The 23,013-nt window shown below is 38.6% G+C and overlaps 1 protein-coding gene across 2 annotated transcripts in view; it reads right to left on the bottom strand.

Moving 5' to 3' along the window:
• Positions 1–23,013, bottom strand: part of LOC150081922 (protein PALS1-like) — a 262,311-nt gene that overhangs the window by 156,284 nt on the left and 83,014 nt on the right. The gene's annotated exons all lie outside the window — the stretch shown is intronic.

Raw genomic sequence — 23,013 nt, 5'->3', positions numbered from 1 at the left:
GAAGTGTGGGAATCTCAAACACAAAGAAGATATAATCGCTTATGAGAGAAAAGAGTCTTCTTCCATGATCTTCCACAGCCGCCTTTGAGGGCGATTAACAAGGAGGGGAAGGAGTGTCACTAATGGGTTTATTAATGGAGCTTCTTTGGGGTAGCTTGTAATGATGTGGAGGGATGACACGCAACATCTCCAGACGCACGTCAAGTGTCGGTATCAACGCTGCATATTATGCTGTCAATCTACGTTGCTTAACTGTAGCTGATTTTCGATGTCAGCCTGAGACAACTTAATGCATTTACTGGTCAAGTTATCGGTTGGAGAAGCTTTCAAGCTTAAGAGCTAAGCTAGTGTTATTTTATGTCATTAATGAACGACATTTCTGGATTTATGCTTCTCTGGAAGATATGTACTTAAAATTATCAACAGATTAAATACAATACGAACACATGAAAGTAATACTTATTAAGAATACTTAAAAGAAATATTAAGCGTTTTGAGTGATGGGATTAAATCGAGAATCCTTTATTGCGCGAGATCTTTTTAGAGGACAAGGCAAGATTTTCCTTGTCCTCTTCCTTGCGTCATTTAGCCATTACATTAATTCATAATAATTATAAATATTCAGTAATTTAAATTAACTATTTTATGGTGCAAAACAATCTTCAAAAAGACGAACCGTTACTTACTCTCTACACTAATAGCGAGTGCCAAATCAGTTTAACAAACAGTAATGGTAAATTAAAGTTTACCACCGCAATTGAAAATTGGAATCAAAAAGACACTTGGTAATAACTGAATGATAAGAAAAGGAATGAACTTAAAACTTCAATCCAAGCCTTCTTGTTTTAATATTTATTATTACTATTTTTCCCTTCATTTACATGAATACGTTAATTAAGCTGTGGGGAAGGTATCTTCTAGAGGAGGAGAAATATCTCCCTCCTGCTAGAACACACTTCGATTTTAAAATAGTTGTTAAGATTACTTTAGTCAAAATACGCGCTAGGTGGCAACCTGGTCGCCACAATACGTCGTCTGCCATTCGCTAGGAGAGATCAGGGATCGATTCCCGTCGCTGGAATTTCCAAAGTCCTCTTCATTCGAAGTTGTAATTAGCTGATCGACAGGCAAAGGATGTTACGGATTTTTCATCCAGCACAACATGCAAATAGGCCAGTGAACACACACTCCTACAGACAAAATGTTTACGGTTATGTACCCTTGCGGACAGTTGTTAACACCGATGTACTCATAATAGTCACAGTGAAATCTGAAATGATCAGTTCGTTGAATTGAAAAGATGGCAAGATAAACGATTACCACTTTTAAAACAAAGAGAAGTCAGAGTAGTTCACTGATAACAGAATTAATAAATCGTCAAACTACGATTCATACGGAGATAATTCGAAATTATCAGTAAAACCTTCGATACGTTAACGGCAAATAAAGAAGATTTGGCAATATGAAAATGGAGTTAGAAAACTTTATCAGAGATAAGGCAAAGTTGCAGGTAGTGGTATTTGTCAAACTGATGTATAAGCAATGCACGTAGATTTTCAAAGAAACTAGTAAGGAGGAAATAAACTATTACGGCTGGGGCTAGGAAGAACGAGTTAGTTTGGTGCTAGGGAAGGATTTTATTACAAAGCTCGCAGTTTTCGAGCAAACACCATTTTGCCTTGTATCAGCGACCAGGCCAAATTTCCTTACTCGCCCCTCGCAATGCTATTAACTACTATTACATTAGTCCGGAACATAACCCTAAACCATTCTGGCCTCGGTCTGACTGCTGACGCCAGAATATCTGTATTCAATCTCCGTACAACTGTGAAAATGAAGTCATACACCCACCTCAAAAGATATCAAATTTCCACCTAGAAGAGATGCACCAACGTCCCATTTATTGTTATTATCCCCTTGAGTTGTGCAAAATATCAGGAAGCATGTACTGGCTAAATTTGCTAATCACTGAAAATCATTAGAAAAAGTGCACGTCATCAACATTGACACATCATTTTTCTCGTTTTGATCCAAAGCACTGTTTCGTCGATATAATAAAACAATTATTGTATTATATTTAGCAACACAAGAATAACCTTCCCCTACGTGATAGTAGAGCGAGTTTGCCATTCGTCACCGTTTGGGAGGTATGGGTTCGAATCCTCCCTTGGGGATTTTTAAAGGCTTCTACAGTCTGTAGAAACTGTAGTAGGGAGTTAGCTCATTTACCTTGCAAAGAGACCTCGTAAACTGATATAGCACACCATAAACTATATGAAGTGGCATGATACGACCAAACTCTGATGCGCAAATCTCCCTTCCCGGAAACAACTTTGTAAAAATCAGCGACAGCTGATGTTCCTAAAATTTTGTCACTCCAGGCAATCTTTAAGAATTCATATTTGTGATATCCTAAATCAGCCAGAGACCGGCCACCATAAGTTTTCTGATGGAACTTCAAGCAAAAATAGTAATTCAATAAATAACAATAATATATATATATATATATATTTCTAAATAGTGATACTGAAAAATAATACATGGAGGATATCCATAAAGCTCTCAGCAACGACCTTCGTTGCTCTTCAAAATTAATAGAACAAAATTTTTTCGTGAATATGTTATTGTGAACAGTGTCGCCGAAGGCGAATATTTGATGTAATAGATATTCTGGCATGCAAATTCCGAATATCCAATAGAAATTGATCTACTACTTTACAGGACTGCAAATTATTCATACCCATATAAACACGGGTTGCGATCCGTGTTCTATAGGCATCAACTTCATTTCGGTATTTTTTTTGGCTTGCTCAGTGGAACAGCCACATCTCCAATACTCGGGATGGCAAAAGTCATTGTCGTTTAGATGATTCTTCGCGATGGCGTGCCGTTGGATGACTTGAAGCCGAGCAGTCGCAGGCAGCAAGTTGGCTTAATGTGTCACGCAGTGTTGTCTCGGCACTGTGGAAGTAGTTTCCGGAGAGAGGAACCATTGCAAGAAGAGTTGACAAAGGTCGCCCGAGCGCTACGTCAACCACAACAGATCCCTATGCCTACGATCTCCTGTCATCAATTGTCTCTTGAGGTTGCTGCGGGCACAGGTGAAAACATTTCCAACCGGACCGTGTCAAGAAGGCTCACTTCAAGGGAAGTCTAGGAAGCCAGTGGTTTGTATTCCATTAACCCCAACCACTGCAGAGCTCGTCGAAACTAGTGCTATGAACATGCGACTTGGAGCCCTGACATATTGGATATAGTTCTGTTCTCTTATGAGTCCTTTCAGCCTACAAACAGATTCTAGACATTATTTCATCTTGAGACAACGAGGAATGCGGTACCATCCCTCCAACACCACAGAAAGGGACACGCACGCTGGAGAGTGTGTTCTCTTGTGGGGCAGAATAATGATCAACGGTCGCACCTCTCCATGTTTTTGATAGGGTTCCGTAACTGCGCAGGGGTACAGAGAACAGATCCTCGAATCAGTGTGCGACTTTTTAGAGGTGCTGTTGGCCCAGATTTTCTTTTTATGCACGACAATGCCACTGCACATAGAGCTCAAGTAGTGGAGGAATATCTTGACACTAAAGATATCCAATGACTGCCGTGGGCATGATCACAGATTTCAATCCAATCGAACATGTGTGAGACATCATTGGGCGTCGCATTGCACGCCGACAGCAAACTCCTTGGTCACTCGGTGAATTAAGGTTTGTGCTGATTGAACAATGGGATTTGTTACCACAGAATCTTGTAGACACCCTTATATGGAGCATGGTTCCCCATTGTGAGGCCTGTTTAGCTGTTGGAAGGGATCACATGGCGTCATGGGCGCTGGCACGATATTTTGCAAGGTGGTGCGCGCATGTGAGAATAAATTTTTTGCTCACCAAATTTTCGAATACAAGAAATATTTTAATTAAGTTAAGTTTGACTGATTTACGTGTACAGCCGAGCCAACGTTTCGTGATCGGTGGGAGAAAGTACTTGTATTTTGAAAGAAAAAGAATTTTCATTGTTTCAATAAATTAACGATAATATTAAAAACAATAACATATTTTGATACAAACAAATGATTTGTTTGTATTAGCCACTTAGAGAATTGTTTTGTTTTAATTCGCTAGGTGGAGTTGAGATCCAACGTTTGGTTTAATTTAAAAATTCATTTAAAATTAATTGTACAGATGTTACAGAAGTCAGACAGACTGACCGGCGGTTAAACGAAAAAAAAAATTTTTTTTTCGACAACTGCCCTAGATTGTTTTTATCTAAATCTAATAAACCGTTGTGTACACTTCGATTGACTGGATCTGGGTTACGCCTTCGGGCGTAATATATATCTGTAGCCCAATCAATCGGTATTATTTTATAATTAAAATAATAATTATTAGTCTCAGATTTAAACCAATTTTACAGCATAAAAACACCCCAAAGATGCATAAACGGGGATATTTCGTTCCGTCCTAATAAAAAAGACTTTCGTTGTGTGTTGGAAGAAAGCTTCATAAGTTCTTGTTAAAAGTTACTCACGTTGATACAACTGGAATCTACCAAGGAAGGAAAGAGGCTAAGTGATAGAATGGGAACTCTTGCTCCAAGACGCTCTTCTTCTCCATTAAGAAAAGTTAGTAAACCCAATTCCACCCCCTCCCCCGTTTATGTTCCAGGATGACCACACAAGTTCACAAGATAGAGCACACAACCTCACCAACACACATTTAGTATTAAAGTGGGCTTGAACCACGTTCAATCAACGTCTTTACTTTCGTACCCTCGTGCTTGAACACTCGCTGACAGCCTTACAGTAGTCCGGCGTACATGTGGTGAAGTGATAAAATGGAAAGAGTTAACCAATAGAATCCTACAGCCTTTTACTGTGCATGGCTGGGCATGACAGATCACAGTAAAAAGCGAAACTCATTTAGCTTTAAAAAATCGCGCTGGATGTCTTCCTAGCTAAAATAGGAATTTTCCCTCGGGTACTCTGACTCACCTAATATAGTCTGCAAATAATTTGAGACAATGGCAGGCACACTGGGAGATCGAACTAGTACATTACCACAAAAATGTAAAGATTGTACATCAATAAATCAAATGCGTTCAATTCTCCGAACTAAAAAGTTCAGAACTGTTCAATCACCTGAAGAATTATGAACAACAAAAGTACTTCTAAAATTTAGAAGTTGTTTAGAATCTAAATAACCATTAAAAGTACTGATAATTTGTGAGATTTTCATCACTAACCGGAAGCGAAGCTATTGTTCTAACAGGTTAATAGGAACAGTTGAAAAAGCCTCAAACTGTTTCACAACCAAGCTCGGATTGTTGATATCCGTGTCTGTAGGTCGCTGGAGGGGAAGAAATCGGGGACAGTTCAATTTATGGGCACTACGACCGAGCGGTATCCTATAGATCGGTAGGCCTCGAGTCCCCCCCACTGCCTACCATCTGTTAGGAAAGCGAGGTAAGGGGGTCAGTGAATTTCCTCGTGAACTTCGAAGCTTCCTTCTCGATGACTGTTCATTTAGCCTATGGCCAGGGACTCATACGTTTTCACGTACCTAGGCATGATAGCCACATACTGGTACCATACAGAGAGCCCCAAGGGGAAAAAATCAAATAATGTTGTTCCAATATTAATTCCAGGCATTTATATAAAATTTGGTATAATTGCTGCAACGTAATACTGTGTTCTAAAGCAACTCAGAGGCGTTTATTTCAGACTACAATTAATGCAGCAAAACCTGGGGTGGAGGTTGAAATGGGTACCGGAATATTACACGTTTGAGTCTAGACAACCGTCTAATTTCTATAGGCGTAAGTTCGACTCTAAGATCCCGATAACGAACAAGTACTACGAAGCGAAGTTGTGGAACAGACTTCGCTTCATAGCACAACGCCCACGAAGAAGTAAATGTCCAGTGGATTATTTTTATTTATTTTTTGCAAACGAAGGAAATAATGGTAACGAATTATTTAAAACTCCAAACAAAAATTGAAAGTGATAAAATTAAGGCAGCGCAACCAACAGATACCAGCAAAGAGTTCTGACTGTGCTTAGCTAAGCATGGCAAGTCGCATTAAAAAAAAAAAAAAAGTACAGTCGTTTTAGCTTTATAAATCTGGCTGTAGACCTAGCTATACTGCATGTCATCTAAGTGAGTCAGTAGCACAATTAACAGCAATGAAAATCCTTCAACTTATGGAAAAAAAAAAGCGAACAATAGAATGGACAAACCAAACACGCAACAACTGTACTGTCGAAAGTTGCATAATACATTATTGTTATAGTCCACAAATAATAAAAAAAACAAGGTCTACAGTAATTTGTTGAAATATCTATGCAGAGTTTACTGGAATTAAAATGCTAAGAGATTTGATTTCTCTAAAACTGTCAGCGTTGGATTTAAAAATAAGATCAGCCATGCAGATGAAACAGGGTTCAAAAATAAGTTTGTTAGCGATAAAACAAAGGAGTGCAAAGCCAAAGAAAATCGAGCAAGATGCTGAAGAAACATCCCACACGTGCAGTGACACCAGGAGCAGTTGGTCCTCCTCCACACGAACGGCTGTTCGTGGACAAGAATATCCTACTGCTTCACACACTCGCCTCTTCTAATCCGGTTACCAAGGTAACAGAATAAAGAGCACAAAGACTGTATATACAACGGAGTGTCACTTTTACATCCCCTCCCTTCCTATTCCCATTCTGCTAGGAGGGAATTCTAGATGGGAAACAACTGAGGACATGGCAGGAACAAAAATAGCACCCCGCCGTGCTGTTGGGCTGTGTTTAGTCTTGCACTTCCGCAGGTTTCCTCACTTATCAAAAGGGGATGCTAAAAACTACCCTTCTCTAGAAAGAACAGACGCTGATGCAAAGCTATTTGTAACATTGTGTAAACACTACAGATCTTTCCTTTTCAGGATGTTACGTTCAGTACCGCCATCTAGTGTCAAAATTAAACAATTTCGACCAACAGATTTATTTGTTGAATTTCACATTCTTCGAATACAAAAATCTATTTATCGCGAGGCCCGTCATAAAATGCTCAAGAAATGGGTCTTATAGAAATGAAAAAGAAAATGAAATGAAAAGAATCCATTTTGTTCCTGCCATGTCCAAGGATTTTCTATAGAGATGATTTTAAAAATGGTAATCATCCGTTTGGGCCATTTCTTCAATATTAAAGCAATCCCATTTGAAATGTACGCCGGCTCAAGAAGTACGTGGATATACCAGCGAAAATAACATGACAGATTAACTCATTAGGAAAGCATTTTGGCATGTTACCAATTACATACCGAATCCGAGGATTCATTAACGGACAGTGTCAAACTAATGAGACGTTAAATCGCCTTTCATTATAACCAGCCAACATTAATCGAGTGAGAGTACTACAGAATTTAAACTGACCACTTCTCCTCTTGAGGCATAATTAAGCAAAGTGACCGGGTGGGCTCGACGTACTGTAAATTCTGCTCCCTCCTGCAATTCCTTTTTGCGCTTTTTTTTTTTTTTTTTTCCCTTAAAACGTACCTGGTGGTGGATGTCTGGGACTCCCACAATATGCACGAATGGGTCCCATCTCTCCTCTTTGATAACCAATCTAAACCAACCATTCGGGGAACCTTGTGGTAGCGGATCAGGCAGTATGGTAGTTTAATCCCTGAGGAATTTTTCCTTCCCGCTTAAACAGACTTAAAGGTTATGCGGGAGTTGAATGCAATGACAGTCAATCATTATATACTAAGCGTGGCAATAAAGTTCCCGCACTGGTGCAATAAAAAAAGAACAAGTGGAGCTCAAAAATAGTGTTATTTTTATTCAACGTAATCACCACCTGATTGAATGCACTTTTTACACCTTTCTAAAATTTTCTGAAACAAGTCAGCAAGGTGTCCAAAGAGATGATGTTCAGTTCTTCGGTTATGTGTTTCTTTATGTCCTCGAGCAGCCTGAAATATATTTCCTTTGAGGGCAGTTTTCACCCTGGAAAAGAGGAAGTAGTCCACTTATCCCGATCTAGCACCAGTGGGAGCAGTCCACTAGTGCTAGATCGGGAAGTGGGTGGATGGTTGATCCAGTGGCGTAACCAGAAAATACACTCGGGGGCAGGGGGCCTGCACATCCTGAGAAAATCTATCCCAAAATTTTCAAGTTGATTAATTATTTCTTTCGCTATATTTTCACCAGTTGCAGAATTTAGAGGGGCAAATGAAAGAAAATTTTCGCATAAGCTCGAAAAGTTTCCTTCATTGTAGTTTACAGCTTCTGATAAGTTAATGGGCTCACTGTCTCGATGACCTCTTAACGGTATTCTTTGCTTTCCACAAAGTAGAATCGTTTTAATTATTGGCACCGGTCTTTTCCGATTTTCCATTCGTTCTTCGTACTTTGCTTTATCCAGCAATTCTTGTACGGATAAACGTTTGCCATTAAGAACTTGGTGTAAATAATTAGTTTGACGCAAGGATATTCCATGATAGTGAGTAGTAGGGAAGTTAATCTCTAGTGGCATGTTTCCACTTATTATATCCAGGTTTCACTAAATTTACATCTGTACATAGAATCTCTCTCTTCAGGTTCAAATTCCTTGTGAATCACATCCTGTTTGCCAAAAAACATGATCAGCATCATCTTGATCCTGGACTTCCGTAAACGAAACTTTTTGAGCTCTGGTGATGATTTTGAAGTCCTCTACATGCCTCTGACGCATGGAGAAAGTTTGGACTATAACATGCCACTTCCGTTTATTTTTAAACTCATCGAACATGACCGCAATAGAATCAGTCCAGAACTTGATTGGCACACCTCGTATTTATCACGATGAAAATCCCGATAGTTTAGTCTCTCAAAAGAACAGAAAAATTCTCAGAAAATATTCTGATTCTGTTATTAGTTTTAATAAAAACTTAACAGCTGATAAGAGGTTTTCATCGTTGGACCATACATGAACTAAAAATGAAAGTATTACGTTCGTTAAAATTATGGGGAAAAAAACCAAGAAATTACAGTAGAATTTTTTCTTCACGAAGAAGACAAAAAAGTGTGTTACTGAGGTCCTTTCCAGTCCAATATGATACTGTAATTCGGACACTGTTGCAATTGTTCCTAAGAACTGTCAACCGATTCAAGCATGCCTCAACTTGATATATATCAGTACAGCTTTCTTATCCAAACAACTTCCTTTGCTAATGAATCCAAGTCGGATTTGGCTGCAACCCGAAAGAAATCGTTCAAGTCGGATTTGACTACAACTTCAAAAAATTCATAAAGTTACTCAAACTTCTGCAATCCCAAACATCGGCCAAGGGACTGAAGCAGAAGCTATCATTGTTTCATATTGCTTAATTGTTGCTATAGAACTTGATCCAGTGACTGCTTGCATCTTTCGTAAAACTAATCTATATTAAATATTTTTGTTTATATTCTTTATAAATAGCCAAATATTTCATTGTTCTCATAACTAGCGTAAAAACGTCGTGTAAACTAAAATATTTCAATGAAAACAGCGTAACATTTTCTTGAAGTTGTTTTGTTTTCCCTAATTTTTCCCGTTTAGCATCATTTTCCATTAAGGTTGCCAAATGGCCGATTTAGACCGGCGAATCCGTTTTAAGTAGAAGGCCAGTTGCCAGTTTAACTGGCCATATAAAAGACTGTTTATTATTATAAAAAGTACTTTAGGGATTTAAAAACGAAACATAAAAATAAGTAAATAAATTTTCTGTTTATACTCCGGATCGACCACCTGTCAAAGGAGTTCACAGAGAATACGAGAAACAGCATTGTATTTAGCAGTCTCTCGTGGCTGCTTTGTACAGTTTATATTATACTCGCATGTTTCGAATTGAGTATTTTTAATAAAAGAGATATGACAAGACAGGTGGGCAGCCGTACAGAAACTTTCTGGAAAACAACATGCCTGATTTCTTGGACGACAGGCCACTGATCATTCGTCAACAAGCACACTTCATGCACGATGGCGCTCCCGCACATTTCAAGCCACCTAGCCTGCAATTACCTGAATCAAAGGTTTTCTGGTCGGTGGACCAACTACCTGGCCTCCACGTTCATCTGATTTAAACCCACTAGATCTCTTCTTGTGAGTCCATTTAAGTTGATGTGGAAACTCTCCGCAATCGAATTGTGGCAGGTTGTGAGACAATACGAAACATGCCAGGAATTTGGCATCGTCTTCGCGCCTGTATTCAGGCAGAAAGTGGACATTTTGTACAATTACTATAAGGTGATGTGAACAGTTAAGTGTAATAGACAGACCTTCAAAACTCGGAAACCAAGCATTTCCGGAACTATGTTGATATAAAATAATTTTTTATTGTCTACATATGAGGAACTCATTCCTGAAGTTATCCCGTGTATTTTTGAGACACCCTGTATATCGCACACAAGCGATGAAAGCCGCAAACACGAAAGGTGTTAGAACCTACAATACTTTTAACTTTCAGGAAATTCATGCGAAGGAAGGCTGTTCCAGAAAACGGAAGTGGAGGGAAGAAGAAAGTTCATTCTGTGAGTTTTAAGTTGGACAATAAGATATCAATGTTGGTTTAATCAAAAGTTAAAATCAGCTATTGCTTATAAAGTCAGTTTTCACACAAAATGTATGCTTCCGAGAAACTCCCAGGACGGATTAAGATTTTAAACGCATTCGCTATGACTTTTTTTTTTTTTTTTTATGAGAACCACAAACACGAAAGGTATTACAACCTATAGTACCGTGCATGGGGTGAAGGAAATGGAGAGGGAAGAGATGCCGGAAACTTAGCTCTGATTACTAAACATGGGTTTAACAACTTCAGACCTCCAATAAGCAAAGTGGTGGTATTGCACCAGTTGATGAAAGTCATCTGCCACCTGGTGTTAGTATAGTATTGTATTGTTAAATGTTATTTTATATTAGTAAGAGTCACTGCACATACAGGGTGTTTCAGTTAAACGTTTCAAAACTTCTAAGAGGGGTAGGGTACATCCTGACAACTCGAAATCATATAGCAATGTGGGGTCAGAAATGCTTTCCTGAAGCGGAGTTGTACACAGAACCACCATAAAGAAAAGAGACCGTAAGTGAGAAATCGTTTTAATAATACATGAAAAGAAGCAAAAGGTACATGGATTAAAGTAAGTGTTCGAAGTTTCTTCCACGGGCTACAATGCACGCCTCACATCTCCGACGCATGGACATCCGAACATTCTGGAATACTCCAGGCGAATTTCGAATTTCTTCGGCAGCTACTGCGATTCTTGCAACCAGCTCCTCAGCATTGTCAACAGGGGTGTCATAAACTAGCGATTTCATATGACCCCAGAAATAAAAATCAAGACATGATAGGTCGGGTGACCGAGCAGGCCAACGCACGGGACCACCACGTCCGATCCACTGTTGACCAAATGTGACATCCAGGTAGTTACGAACATCTCCGCTATAATGGGCAGGGGCTCCATCGTGTTGGAACCACATTGTCTGTTGCGTCGATGCAGAAATCTGTTCATCTCTCAAAAGTTGTGGCAATACTTGCTGCAGAAAGATCAAGTAGATAGGTCCGGTTAGACGACACGGTAACAGGTAAGGTCCGATGAGGTGATCTCCCATAATACCGGCCCATACATTGACCGAAAATCGAATCTGTGCTGCACGACGTCGTATTGCATGCGGGTTCTCGACCGCCCAGATATGGGTGTTGAAAATTCCTTCCCTTGTGAAGGATGCCTCATCGGAAAACAACACTTCAGCAGGAAAAAGGGGATTTGTAGCACATTTTCCAAGGTACCACTGTGCGAAAGCAATACGAGGTGCATAATCCTCCGGTTGCTGTGTCTGGACACGCTGCACGTGAAACGGATGCATGTCTTGTTCTCGGAGAATCCTCCAGACGCTGCAATGGGAAACCCCGACTGCGTTTGCTAGACTTCGTGTACTCGTTCTTGGATTCCCCTGTACATGCTGCAGCACATTCTGTTCGACGGCAAAAAAAAAAAAAAAAAAAAAAAAACCATACAAAAGGATATCATCGAATATGATGAAAAGATTCCGTGCATGTATTCAAGCAGTTTGACATTTTCAATGTTTATTATAAATTTTTATAATTACATAATGTAAAAGTAAAAAAGGAATTAACACATTTTAATTAATGATATTTGTTTTTACTCAATTTTAAATTGCTTGTACCATGGCAAGATGAACAATTCGTTTACGTAGAACAATTGCAGTATTGCGGGGAAACTGCAAGGGCATATAAGTTGACTTGCACGCGCTGTTCGTGCGGTCCACGGTAGCGCAGTTGTAGCGCGCTTGTTCGCCGAGTAGAAGGGCCTGGGTTCGAATCCAGCAGAAGGTATTCAGGAAGTTTTCCTGCCTTCTTCCACTCGGTGCTGAGTTAGTCGATCTCAGGCCGTGGAGTGAGGTTTCCCCCGGCTACTCCGGTTTCCCCTCACACACCTAAAATCGACAGTCGGTCACACACCACGACACTTCGCGTTTCTTGAAATTTCAATGCCCCTTTTAGGGGTATTGAACTTTCAAGCTCGTCCTACGGGAGCTACCCCCGCCCGAGAGAGGGTAGTTCCTTGCTCCCCCCCAAGATAATATTTAACTAGTTTATTCTTTATTTAAACACCTGTTTGAATCAACAATTTGATGATTCATACATTTGTAAAATCAAATATGATGAAAAGATGGATGTTTACAACATTTATTATTACAATTACTATCAATAATTGTTTTAATTACATAATCTAATAGAAAAGAATTAACGCATTTTAATTACTGATATTCGGGTTGTGCGAATATTGAATCATCCAGTATAAGCGTTCAACCTTGACTGCAGAAAACTATATAGGAAGTATATTGATTCAATCAAATCTTCAATATCCCAACTCAATGACTTAAGAGCCTTGGGCATTTTGTTAACTCTAAGCTTTCAAGTGACCTCCGAAATAAAATTTTATCACAGTGTCGAATAAATTAATATCAGAAGCTTTTGATATGGCAACAGCTCCAAAAATTATTTCTCTTGAGAACGATTATATTCCTCAAAATTGTGACCACTTCTTTTGTGTGTTTTGGAACTTTTTGCTTATTTACTATTAACGAAGTCGATGTTTACCAGGAAATTCATATATTAAAAAAAAAAAAACTCAACGGGAGCTGATGACATTCCACAAGAACTTGAAAGCTCTTTGCATTTGCTCGCTGCTTACATTAAATATAAATGTATCATTGAGCGCTTGAACTTATCTTTCTGCTTTCAAAAGTGTTACATAATTCCAATACACAAAAAAGCCAACGTCATTTGATTCAGAATTATCCACTTAAACTTTACTGAACTCCTTAGCAAAGCTGAATGACACAATTGTCCATTCAGCATAACAGGTTTCATCATTTTATCTTAGTTCAATAAACACGGGTTCAGACTTACAGGATCAGTACTATCAAATTCATTAACTTGGTGATATATTGCGAGAATAATTAAATTTATTCTGGCAATATGTCACCAGATCTATGGATCATCTCGGACATCCTACAATATACAGATTTTGCTCGTGCTTTTGATTCTGTGATCAATCCTTACTTCAAGCTTATGCTTACTTTTGGAATCCACTATTACAATGGTTTCATAACTATCTTAACTGAACATAATTATCAAATAACAATTAATGGTGTTCTATACATAACACTGTGCGTCTCCTTGGTTCCAAATATAGAATTCGCCTCTTTCATTTGGTCTCCATTCTTTGGCCCTTTGGAGCACATAACAGCGGATGAATACTTAAAAAATATCATTTGAAGCACTTGGCCAAACGGCGTATTCTTTCAGGTCTTCGATTCAAACTCAAATCTCCGAGTCAAAAACCAAAATCATGATTTTTAATCATAAACTTGACTATAACAGTCCACCATCAATCAAAATTAATAACGTGCAAATTCCGTATGTCACACAAAAGCAAATATCTGGGACTGTTAATTGACGATAAATTCTTTTATTCCACATGTCAATCTGGCAATGAAAATTAAGAAATTTACAGCAAATGTAATGCATCTGGCGAACAGATTGGGGCATCAAACATCAGCACTATATTGCAAAGGGGATATTTTGCCAATAATATCATATGCAGCAATTGTATGGTTCTAATGGGTAACTCACGTGAAAGTAAAGGCTCAATTATTATCAATATAGTGCGTTATGATTCTGACAACCCATAGATGTTGTAGGACAACTTCCACAAACGCATTGCAAGTTATTTCTGGATGCATTCCTTTAGACCTATATGTGGCGTTCAGGGGAATGATTTCGTATTTAAAGAAAGGTCAGTCAGTTAATATCTTTAACATTGAGAGTAACCCTCTTTTGGATATAAAATAAGAGAAGACTAACTTATGGTCAAAATTTAACAGTTTGGAAGAATAGATGACTGAATAGTGATATTGGTAAAACTACTAGGTGTTTTATACAGAATGCTTCATTTGCTACTAACAAAGAAATAAAGTGGTTTTATCCATCAATGACAACCTCGTTTATATTAACAGGACATGGGTCGCTGAAGGATAAACTTTGTAGTTTAGGACTCGAAACTGATCTCTGTTGCATTTGGGGTGACAGGGAGGACTGGAAACATGTGCTACTATCATGCTCTTTGTATCAAGATCTAACACTGGAGCTATTTCAACAAACTCAATCCATTTATGAGGACAATGTATACGTTTTGGCGCAAGCCGTCAAAAACTTAATGGCTTTCCAGTTGTTTTTCCAACAAGGTCTTCAAAAGAAGAGTCGTCATTTTGAGCAATATTATACGATGAGCCTAGAATGGTTCATGGAATTTGTGTCATATGCATGTATAGTATTATGTAAATAATATTTTCCTGATTGGGAAAAATTGATTTTATTATTTGTATGTATTGCGCATGTTATTTATTTTTTATTATGGCTTGATCCAGGTTAATAAAGTCTCTTTTGGTCCATGATATGGACTAGGGGTGACTGCCCAACAATTGTGGGACATGACAGCTTATGCCTGTTTCTTCTAGAGCTTTACAAGTTAGAAATGGTACTTCCTTGGGTTAGAATTGGTTTAAATATAGACTGAGGTACCACCACCACCAGTCTTTTTATTTTGTTCCTCGGTTGGACAGCTTGAGGAATCTTTTTCATCTATCGGTATGGGCATGTTAGGCACTTCCCTAAAAGGCGCCACCAGGACCGAAGTCCATATGCGCTAATTTCATTCACTAAAATTTATTACTACCCAAATATAATTTATAAATTTAAAAAGTATATACAGTACAATAATACAACAAATACAGTACAATAAAAAGGGGTAAATATAATAAATATGTAACATATACAATATTTTATTCATACGGTAGAAAGAATTATATTCAAATAAACATTAAATTTTGAACAATTAAACAATATTTAAAATTTTGAATAAAACCGAAGTGCGTGGCATGATCAGCAAAGGAGAGCCACGGTAGTTTATCAGGCCTGTAGAGATAGTAGTACTGCTGCATCACAGACTTCTCAAGGTGGGGTTAGACTAAGGCGCATTTAGGGCTAGAGCCTCAAGCTGCGAACAAATTTAGACTATGTATATAAAGTGCTTAGCATCATTTATTCAGAAATGGCTGTGTATTATGATGCTAAGCACTTTATATACATAGGTGGGGTTAGACTTACGTCTAGGGGTCACAAAAAAAAAACCACACAAGCCACCATATAATTATGATGAGAATGTCAGTGTATATAAAATTGTATATACATCTTTATAAATGAAAATCTTCAGAATGTATATAAAATTGTGTATAAATAAATGAATATAATTCTCTTAAAAAAAAAAAATGAAAAATGAAGGTCCTCAACTCATTTACAATACTTTAAACAACTAAGTTCGTTGCCCTGACCTGTTAATTTATATAAATTTTCACACTCCAAACAGATTTACTGGATATAAAATAATTATTTTTAGTCAAAAATCGTACGGATTATGGTACATAGTCAAATGAATCGTCTTTTACGGTTAATAAATATTTTTGATTCTTTTATTGGCATTCTTTCGTACAGCCATACATACATTCTTAGACTATTTTTTATGGTTTGTGTTTTAGGCAACTTTAAACGTATTTAAATTTTATGTTCTTTCACAATTTTAGTTAGCGAAGCATTTATTTATATCTTATATTATTGTATTAATAAAACCAAAACGTTCAGTTTTGGTTTTTATATTATTCAATATTTATTTCGTATATATACACTGAAAGAACAGAATTCTTGGGATACCTGGTTCCTGGGTAACGAGACGCTGTCAGCCCTCTCGCTAGTGGACCCACAGCTTGGCTTCGTCCACACTGCATTCACGTACATGGTAATTCGATGTCAATATGGATAAAGGTCATGAGTTAACGGACTTTGAAAGAGGGATGAAAGAGAGTGCTCGGTACATGGGTTACTCTCTCGCGGAGGTGGTACAAAAATTGCACTCTCCCCGTTCAACAGTATCGGGAATACGCCATTTCCGGAATAACATTTCATCGTGGACAGCGCTGTGGGCAGAGAAAGGTGGTGGACGTCTCGCATTGTTTCAGTCAACTGGAGAGCGAAAGTGGCACAAATCGCTAACGTCAACGAAGGAGGTGCCAGAAACGTCTCCACCAAGGCTATCAGGCGATCATTAGCAGCAATAGGTTATGGGAGCCGCCGAGCCACCAGAGTACCATTGACACCACGACAAGACTACGCCTCAACCGGGCGAAAGAACATCGGCACTGGATCTTGGATTGGAGACAGGTCTCCTGGTCCAACGAGTCCCGTTTGATCAAGCGGACAGGAGGTGGCGTATCTCGCAGAAACCGCACGAAGCTATGCGCCCGTCATGTCAACAAGGAAATGTTTAGGTCGGTAATTGGGCGTGTTCAACTGGCACACTTTGGGACCTCTGGTACGTGTAGACGCACTCTGAACGGTCCAGGTTATATGTCCATCCTTGCAGACCATCTGCATCCCGTCATGGTCATCATGCACCCACAGTGCAATGGACTCTTCCAGCAGGACCATGCGCCGCCAAACAGAGACATGGTGGCTAGAACATGGTTCGAAGAGCATTCGGTAGATTTTACCACCATGGAGTGGCCTCCCCATTCACCGGACATGAACCCTATGGAGTATCTTGGGATGCTGTGGAAAGGTCCGTTAGAGCCTTGGGTCCTCTACCCAGGAATGCGACGGAATTATGGCTAGCGGTGCAGCAAGCATGGGTGGATGGATGGATATACCTGTGGAACACTTTCGTGAACTAGTGGACTCAATTCCTCGCCGTGTGACTGCCTTATCTGGGCGAAAGGTGGGCCTACCCCTTATTAGTTAGGGGTCCCATGATTTCTGTCCACTCAGTGTATATATATGTTGAATTATCTGCATAAAGTATTTCTTTTGCATTTTTATCTTTTTTTTGTTTATATTTTTCCAGTGTACATTGTAATTGGGGTTTGACCTGTAATGTACGATAAAATTAAATAAAAAAAAAATAAATAAAAGGATACCAACTGGTTGCAGCACATGTTCAAACTGATTTGGAAAAGAAAGGGAGAGGATGGGGGAGAATTACTGAAACCAGTTCAAAAGAACAGTGCCCATGGAAAGAATTTATAGAAAATGCTGGCTTCAAACAAAATGACTATGAAACAAAGTGGAAAGACTTTGTAAGAGACGGATCATTAATTAACCTCACTCTTTTGAATCCTCTTCTGAATGGAGTTTAGAGAGGATCTGGGGGAGGGCACCACAGATGTGGGATAATATTCCATGGTAGGGCTGATTTCGGATTTGTACAGAGTGAGTACTTGTTAGAAGAAAAGTTACGCCGAAAGCTGAAGAGAAAACCCAGTAATTTTAGATACAGAGGAAGCCATATTTGCGCTTATGCACAAGCGAGTATAGAAGTCAGGATAATCCCTAACAGGGAGATCTTGTCTAGAAATCTGAGTGTCATTTAAGATAAACACAGGAACGGAAGAATCCTTTTTGCAAGATAGAAGACAGGAAGGATTGAAATTAACTAAGTTATGGATTATCAGCATTTATTAAGAAATATTAAGGGCAATTGTTTGAGTTTCAAACTTTTATTTTCTAATTTAACAAACTTTTTTAAATGCTGCGATATGCACCCATACTTAACATACGTGGTATAGGTTAGGTTTTTATAGACATACTGTCACTCAACTCACTGTTAATAGAATCATTGGCTAAAGAAAAAAAGGGCTCTGTTTTATTGTGAAGTCCCGCGGACCACAGGTTGGAAAACATTGTTGAATATAACTATATTTACGACATTATCCCCTACATTTAGAATATAATTTTAAGCTGAACTCAGATTTCATAGCCTGATACGTACTGCTTAAATTCGCGCTGTACTTGGATCGTGGCTTGGGTTTGTTTCTCGTTAATGGTCGAAACTGAGAAGTGCTTTGAGACACAGTGTGCTTTCTGCTCAATTGGAATGAACTGCCCCACAATTCCTACCAGCACATCATAATGACAGTGTTAATTGTCTCGTTGCACCGAGGATCACCCCGAACTCCGCGTAGTAATGTCTGTGATGAATACAGTTCACTGTAAATGCCAGATTGTGTTTGTGTAAGTGTTGGTTTTGTGCAGTTTAATGTCGGGTTGTATTATGTTCATTTGGCCTCAGGCGCTTGGAAATCACGGCACAATCCGTTACCCGTCACTACCTCGGAGAGGTGGGCCGAGGTAGTGACGGGCAACAGGGGATGACTTGATTTCCTACCAGCACATCACCGAGATGTGTTCACAAACAACGGAAATTCGTATGAGATCGCGTATAACAGCAAAGATTCAGTTAACACCGCTAAACCGATTACTTTTCCAAATTCTTCACCTCATATTTTAACATTTTCGAACTAGATGTTTTAAAGCCGACATTATCACCTACTTATACTGATCACGCAAAGGGATCATCACAAGAAGGTACTGGCTCCACTTTATGGGAATCAGTGGCTTATGTTGATGGGAGAAAGATTACAGGTCACATTTAACAATCCACCGTACTGTATAATGTGGCCATTGGCCATTCTACTCACGTATTTACCCACTCTCCCTCCCAAGTACAATTTACTGAGCACGCCCCTGATTAGCAAACCGTCTCATGTTTGTTAATGAGAGGCATTCACTGTACTAATAAGTTTCTGGTTTCGTTTTCAACATAGAAACAATCTGTCCAATCAGTTAAAGTATATTACATTAAGCGTGGCGTTCGATGTAACAGAGCACTCGGTGTTTCGAAATCCCCCCCCCCCACTCCCGGATGAGGAAGAGAACGTTATTAGAACCATGGAATGTGTACTGCACAGATCAAGTTCTCTATAGCAGCGGAAATGTTTCCGTGCGAGTGAAAAACTGCTGTTTGGTAAAGTGCCATTTGGTAAAGCAATCACTAGAGGAATGACCGTTTGACCTGTCCTGACCTTTAAATCGTTATTTAGAGGATGCTGGGATGTCGCCGCCAGTGCACAGTACATCATGTGTCTGAAATAACCACTCCGCTCCAAAAAGCAAAGTTTACAGCGACCTCGAAGTGACACACCAAGGTGTCATGTGACTACTAGACAAGAAAGAACTTCGGACTTCTACGCGGCTTTCGTACTCTACCCTTTACATGCATTCGCCATTGCCAAAACTTTGACGCTATTAAAGAGGGGGGAAAAAGAAATTTTCATAGCTAGCTTGATGTTACCTTCACAATTTTAGTGTGTAGTGATCTTGAAAATTTTCGATATTCCTTGAACATCATCGTGCGTGGGTAAACTATTATTCGAAGACGAGTTTGTGACCTAAGTGACAGTGATATTCTAAAGACAGCTGTGTCTGAAGAAATGGTAAAAAAATTCTACGAAACGTTTGACTTCATTATGTACATATTTCCAAATCAGAAATAAGTAAGCATAATTAAACCAACGTAGGTTTGAGTGCTTTATGATCTTGAGAATTTTGGAAGCAGTATACTGGTAGCTCAGGTGGGCCTTTTATTGGCAAAAACTGATAGGGTAATGAAAAAAAAAAAAAAAAAGAAAAAAACTCCAATTATGCGGGCAACCAGGCTACTCAAAGGTGACCTGATTGAGGTTTAAGGCTCTGAAAAGAATTAGTAAAATGAAGGTGGAGTTTTCGCCGTTATAAAGACTTCCAGAACCAAGGCCGTAAATTCAAATTACAGGGGTTGAGGTTCAGATTAGAGGGTTGAGGTTTAGATTGTAGGAAGTTCTCTTTAAGCCAGCGAGTCGTTGATTGCTGGAACAAGCTGCCCTCGCAGGTAGTTGAGGCTGACAAGTTGAATAAATTCAAAGGTCAACCGGACAGTTACCTATATGAGGAGGGAGCATATAATTTCTATTTTCTTATCTACTTGGGATTTTTTTTTCAGTGCAGCAAAAGCCTGTGACTTCTTTGCACTACATGGCAAATATTATTAATAAATAACGCAGCAAACAATCGGAGCATAGAATTCCATGCTTAGTATAAACAGCTTTTTAGGCTGCATAAGCAGCATTCATAATGCAGTTTAGAATCCAAACAGATTGGTTTTCTAGTGTAAACCATTAAAAACAAATAATAAAATGAAGAGCAAACCAATCATCATGATTATTATATTCCTAAATCATCTGGATGCTGTGCGCGCGCTTGAATCATCGTTTTCCGCAATGACTTAGATTCACTCCATTAACGAGATATCCACAGCTACTGAAAATCCCAAGAAACCAATAATGCCACCGAGAAGACTACAATTCTTGGAAGCCCCCTCCAGAGAACGAACAATCGATTGACAAGCTATAAGAAAGAAAGGGGGAGGTAGGATATTGTCACTTTCACTAAGAAAGGTACATAACCGCAGGTTAATCTCCATGGCAACAGCCAAACGTATGGAGGTTCACCCCCTCCTCGAAGGATCTTTGATGGAGTCTTGTGACCGACTATGCTTCAGCTAAAAGTCACCAACAGCTGAATGGCCGAGCTATTAATTAGTTCTTCAGAAGGACTTTCCAGGAAGTATTTTAGCAACTTCCAGCAATACAGTACTCAATAGTCAGGTCCCAATTGTCTACCTAGCAATACCTCATTTACTAGCAATCCCCCCGCCCCCCATTTAAAAATCGATAAAATAAAAAGAATTACTTTCAACCGCATATTTTTCCATGCTGTACACTAGAGAATTAATCAACACAGAAAAATATTTCAAAGATGATTGCTAATTCTAATTTTTTTTTCATACCGAAAAAAACTCAAGCTTCTCCCACTTAATCATTAAATAAACAAAAAATATTCATACGTTAAACCATAAAAATGGTCCGAAATAGAGCTTCACTACATATATATTGTACTTAGAGAAGTAGGGCCGGGCTGGCAAGTTTTAACCTCATCTGAATCACTTCTTGCCAACACTATTTAGTCGACGACCCAAATTTGCTGTTTGCCCCGGCGTCAATCGCCGCCAGAATCCATATGCCCCTGCTTAGATGCTGCACTTTAATGGCTGCTGCTGCAACGAATATGACTGCTGTGGAAGTGAACTGAAGCCATAAAAACTAATAACGTCTGATAATACAATTAACATTGTGACGTCACGGCGCCTGTTTCTAGTCGGAATGTTGAGAGGTTTTGTAAAATAAAGGCCACGAAGAAAAGACGAAAGAAAAAGCTCGGCAAGTGCATGTAAATTCACTGAACATTACATACTTGTATGTAGAATCCCGTAGTAGTTTCTGGCTTTCTGTGTCCTGTCAGTTTTATGTTTAGCTTAATTTTTCGCAGATCAGCAAAGGAACGCTTCAGCGAGTGCGTTTATAGGGTCTGGTACAGAAGCTCCATTTGTAGACGGTAGACTCGTAACCGTTACCAAGGATACAAATGTGAACCATTAAAGAACCAGTACCATTACAGTGTAATGAGATGGGAGATGATAAACGTTCCGGGGAGTTATTTTATTATTATTTATGTTTTTTTTTTTACCTGTGGAAACAAGTAACGATTTGTGCCAAGTTTAAATTCCATTTAAAGTTGATAAATTGCTGCTTACGCGAACATCTTTCAAAATACTACATCCCATAAAATTTATTACAAAATTCCAGTTCCAGAAATACTCCTTAAAATGTTTTCTTGCTAATTCAGAATTTTTTTGTACAATATGCAATTTTTGGCAGCATATTCTGAAATGTTCTTTATACAGTCTCAAACTTTGAGATACTTCAGAATATTAATGAGTATTAAGTACTATGTGCACAGCAAATTGTAAGCGTTTTTAAATTGGCTGCCATAAAAAGAATGGTTATAAACTTCACTTGCTGAAAATGTTTCTTTTTTTATAATAAGATTGTCTGTGCACGATTATAAAATGAAACTTTCTTCTATATTTTGCATGAATATACACAGTCATTATTTAGTTATTATATAATCAATTTCTTTAGGAATGAATTTAATTATGCGTCATTAACTCTGATGAAGTTTTAGTAACAAATGTAGAAACTCAAATTATTTTAGTGGCATCTGAGCGTTAAAATGATCTTTCATATCCGTATCGTCCAATTTGTTTGTAGAAGTGGTGGAGCGATTTATGTGATGTACGGGCTGAAAATTCCACTCCATCCGCGTTAAATTGGACAATACGAATATGAACACACACCAATATACAATAATTTTTATATTGGCTTCAGAAATGCAAGAGAAAAAAAAAAAATGTCCCAACGACTGATCTCTCAGAATAAGAGAGGAGCTTAATCTTTCTTGCTATATAATTCGCACATAATCTACAGCTCGTATGCAAAGTGCTCATTTATTCTTCCTCAGAACAAATGAGATACCTCCGGATCAAAAGAATCCAAGGAATAATTAGTGGAAACGGAAAAAATAAGTAAATAAATACACAATAAAAACTCTTATCCATTACACTACTGGATCAACTGTTACATTGTGCATATATTA

This window comes from Mastigoproctus giganteus, chromosome 8 (assembly GCF_048544385.1).
Source record: "Mastigoproctus giganteus isolate SK-2022 chromosome 8, ASM4854438v1, whole genome shotgun sequence".
Lineage (NCBI taxonomy): Eukaryota > Metazoa > Arthropoda > Arachnida > Uropygi > Thelyphonidae > Mastigoproctus > Mastigoproctus giganteus.
Note: the sequence above shows the minus strand (reverse complement) of the source record. Positions and strands in the feature narration are given on the sequence as shown.